The following is a 4,941-nucleotide window of genomic DNA, read 5'->3' on the forward strand; positions in this document are numbered from 1 at the left end:
CGCTGACTGATTTTTTTATTTTTTATAATTTTACAGGATGAAAATGTAAAATCTAGGGGAAGAATGCTTGTAAAGCATGAAGGCAAGTAAAGGCTTTTTCGAAAACTTCTCATTATCTGCGTCCTACAAGATAACTTTATAGTTTTGTAGTTGCTTTCAGGGATTGAAGAAAAATTCCCTGTAGATTGCTGTCAAACTTTGTACCACTGTCAACTGAAAACCTTCCTCTGAGCACTGAGTATCTGGAGCACCACAAACTTTTGTTTCCTTTCAGCTGTAAATATTGTGCTGCCTGCTCTCAATGCTTAATTGTGTGGTACTACAGGTAATATTCCCAAAATATTGAAGGAATATTTCACTAGGTTTTGTGATTTGACATGCTGAAAATATGATACTGACATGTTGAGTTGCAAAGTTGACACTTCAAACATCTTATTAAACAATAACCATTTAATGCACTAAGAAGACACATTCAGACAATCAGTTGGAGTCATGTTTGTGACCACTTGGCCAAAAAGGTCCCAAAAAGGATTTACAGGATCTAGATATAGAATAAAGTCTACATGAGTAAGTTTTGGTGCAAGAAAATAAAAATGCTTAGAATGAGTGCTTTAAACCAAACACTGGCTTGAGATAGGGCTTTTTATGTTTTTTCATTGAACTGATTTTCTCTTACAAGCTTGGACAGTTAGGATGTTTTGCCTGGTTGCAATCTGTAACTTAACCACTAGATGTCACTAAGTCCTACACACTGGTCCTTTAATTGTTACCTTCCCTCCAACATCACTTTTAGATTAGAATACATTTAGCACAGTGTACAAGAAATGAAGTAAATTTGGCTGCTGAATGGAATCAGCGTTGGATTCGGGAGGCAGACACCCTCTCTACTTTTAAGATTAGGCTTTATACTTTCCTCTTTGACAAAGCTTATAGTTAGGGCTGCTCAGGATCACCTGAGCTGTCTTTTAGTTATGCTGCTATAAGCTTAGACTGCTGAGGAACTCCCACGATGCACTGGGCTCCTTATCCTCTACTCTCCTCTCTTTTTCTTCCATGGAGTTATATATCACCATTACATATCATTAACTCTGTTTCCTTCGAGGTCCTGTGCTTTTGTCCATTCCACAGGTGTCTGGATCTGGAGCTACATGTCTCTGATCTACAGTCTCTGGCCTCACCGACCTCTAAAATGTTCATTGTTCCGTTTGTACTGTTTGTCTGTTCTCCATCTGCCATCCTGCTATCCCCTACCACCTCATCCCCACTCTCATCCCAACTGGTCGAGGCAGATGGTCGCCTTCCCTGAGCCTGGTTCTTTCTGAGATTTTTTTTCCCCTCCATGTTAAAGGTTTTTTTTTGTTCCTTTCCACCGTCGTCGACTGTTTGCTCATAGGGAATCCAAAAGCAACTTTGGATTGAAACTACTACAACTTCGTAAGGAATCCAAAGGCAGCTTTGGCTTGGTAGATTCTCTGTTCTTTGTTTAAAATACGTAAGACCTTTACCTTACTCTGTGAAGTGCTAAGAGATAACATATGTTGTGAATTGGTACTATATAAAAAGTGTTTTAATTGAATTAAAAATGCTCCAATATGTCCCTATCTGTGTCTCTTTGCCGCTTGGTGCTGGACAGGTGATGCATCATGGAACAAGAAAAGCACTCAGAGAGCACAGTACTCCACCAAGCCTGCTCAGTCGTATGATTTCTGACGGACAAGTCCGCAGGAATCATCAGCAGGCAGCTCACGTAGTGTTCACTTGTTGCCATAGCTACAGTGATGCCGTGCCGCTATCTTGCAATGATACAGAAATCTTAAACAAATCCATGGATCCAGACTATAAGCTTCATCACTGCCAAAATCTAATCGCTTGTCCTTGTGTAGTTTCTGACCTTCCCTGAGAATTTCATCCAAATCCATTAGTCCGTTTTGGAGTAATGTTGCTAACAGAGAGACAGTAGGACAATCGTATGCTGATCATCACATAACTCCGCCACGTTCCTTGGTAGAGTAATTATCCAGTTTGCAGGATTTTTTTTTTTAACTGCAAACATCTAATAAAAACAAGTTTAATGATAGCAGTGGGACAGTCACACTACAGAACATAAAACCAAAACAAGAAGCTGAGAGATGCTACCAAGATGACACGAGAATGCCAAAAAAAAAACAAAAACCACAAACTAAAATCTATGTAATCAAAAATCTGTAGTATGTGGAGCTACTATTATTTGTCCAGTATTAATAACATAGGTGGGCACCTGGAACGTGTTGGCCATGTTGATTCCAGGATTTGTAATTATTTTAAATTAAAAATCACAGAAATTAAACTTTTCCTCTGTGATTTAAGGTATAACAGCTTTGTAATACTGCACAGACACATTTCTATGTCTCTTTACTTCTAGTCACTGTTGTACTGTTTCTATAGAGGAGCAGAACTTTATAATTCAGTGAAAAATGAGCCCACAGTGAGTAAAAATGTGACAGGAACAATCCCCACAAACTGCTTGGAGTTCAGAGGATTAATATGTCAACCGTCATGTTTCATTTGTTCAGTGCTTTGGAAGCAGCATTTAGTGGAACAGAGAGTTTTTTGGAAAACAAAAAGTGATGTGAAAACCACCTTGCTTCCAACATGGCCATTAGCCAACTATGATTTTAGATTCTTTATGGCTCCTGTGGGGCCAGTTGGGCTACGGTTGTCCTTAGTCACTTCAAGGACATACTTCTGTACTACACATGTTCTACAAACTCTGTGAGATAAAGCAGCGCTCTGTGAAAAGCATCAGCATGTTTGGGCCATTAGTGAAATGACCACATGAATATATTCTGAATGTAAGAAGGTTTTTACATGTTGCTTCCTTTCGGGGCCATTGAGCACAGTGACAACCAAGAGCCAAGGCTAAACTGTTCTGCTACTGCCTCCAAAACCAGATAAAAGAAAAAAACATTCAAACAGAATTTGAATAGAAAGCATAATTAATGTCTGAACTGACTGCAAGGATCACCTCCAACCTCTTTATGGTCAAATGTTTTCTAATGAGGAAAATCCAATTAGGAAGTCACTGCTTATTACTTAGCACTAATTGGTGACTATATGGCTATGATTTATTAATTCATGAATGTTTTATTCATCAGTAATGTATAACCTGATAAAAGAGTGTAGAAGTCTCTGTTCACTTCACAGACTTGAGAGAAGAGCTGTCTTTGACAATGTTATTGATTTATGTCTTCTGTCTCTAATGAACCACCACCAAAGCAGAATTGTGTTTTTCAAGCGAACCAGAATTCAATGTTTTTCTTCCGGCTAAACAAGTATTTTATTTTAAGGGTTTGAGAATAGATTTTTGGCCACAAGGAGGCAGAAACCACCCACAGAAGCCCTGAAATATCACAAATCATCTCTGAGAGTTGCTTGACATTTATTGTTGAACATTAGGCGTATCAGAGCTTTGTGGCTAATAAGGGCGAGTAACCATACATTTATTGCAAAACCAATATAAATTGTAAACAGATGCAAAATACACTTTCCTCGATGGTCATTTTATTTACCATCACCATACATCATCAGTCCCCTTTCTTCATTAAGCATTTTCCCTTATAGATCAATTACATGATAAAGACTTGAACAGTCATTAGTGATCATTGAAGTCTTTGATTAAACCCTTTAAAACTCATCTCTGTGCAGCAAAGTCAAATACTTAGAAGTGTTTTTTTTCCCATGAAAATAATCCTTCAGTGCCTTAAATTAGCTTTGATGTAACTTTACAAGGTTGTGTTCCTCTAGAAGGTGCAGACTGATGAAGTCCCTGCAGCTCAAGCACACCAGCTCACCTACAAATCTGCTCAAACACTGTAAAACTACAACACAAAGTGGCAAGTTGTGCTATAGTGATTCAGCCATTCATGTTTGATCTGGAAACCAATTCTTAAGAACATCCCTCCCGGCAACTCGACAGAATCGTACTTCAAAGTGTATTTAACATACGAAACCATCGACGTCTGAGTCTTTATTTTTGTAACTGTTATCAATACAGTACAGCTCCATGATGAAAATGCTCAACTGTTGCTTGAACTGCTTATTTTGCTCATGAGATCTCTTCCAGAATGTAAAAAAAGTGGTGAATGATGGGCCTGGAGAAATGTACACATGGTTATATGGTTGTGACCTGTCAAAGTCAAGAAGTAACCCGCTCTAAAACATATCCTGCTTTATCGTATATTTTTGGGATCAGAATTTTCTCTAGAAACATCATGCTGTATTGAGGGAAACTTCAAACTAGAGATTGAATACATGAACTAATTAGGAAAATACTTACTGAGGTAGCAAATCAAGTGAGAAGGAGGGTCATTATCTCTAATAGACTTCAATAGAATCAGACTTCTAGGAGTCACCCCCTGCTGTCTGTTAGAAATAATGCAATTTTAAGGCATGTGGGTTATATTCTTAGGACCTGGAGGCTACAGCAATCTTTGGTTATGGCGAATGAATGAATTAGTCCTTCAACGGTGCTCAGGCAGATCAGGTTAATGTGTTTTGGAAGAGAGACTCTGGAAGAAGTCCTGAAGGACAGAGAAACGGAATGCTTTCAAAATCATGCTTGCTTTTGCTGTTTCTATGATTTCTACCTGCTTTAAATGAGCTCCGGTACAGATTTTATGATGACAATTCAGAAACCTCAGTTATAGGCACCATTTATGCAATAAACACTTTATCATAGATAACATAAAGTGGCAGAATACACTGCAGATTAAGAATATAAATACATTAAAGACCATATTTGCTTGGTAATTAAGAGGAAACCTGCAATCATGCAAGCTGATGTGATGTATTTTTACAAAACATGGACAGTGAGACTTGAGATAAATAGCAGAGAAGATGAAGGTTAGAGATAAATAAAAGGAAAGTAGAAGAACTGTTTCAATACACTGCCCATCCCAAAGA

Source organism: Amphiprion ocellaris, chromosome 13, assembly GCF_022539595.1.
Source record: "Amphiprion ocellaris isolate individual 3 ecotype Okinawa chromosome 13, ASM2253959v1, whole genome shotgun sequence".
Lineage (NCBI taxonomy): Eukaryota > Metazoa > Chordata > Actinopteri > Pomacentridae > Amphiprion > Amphiprion ocellaris.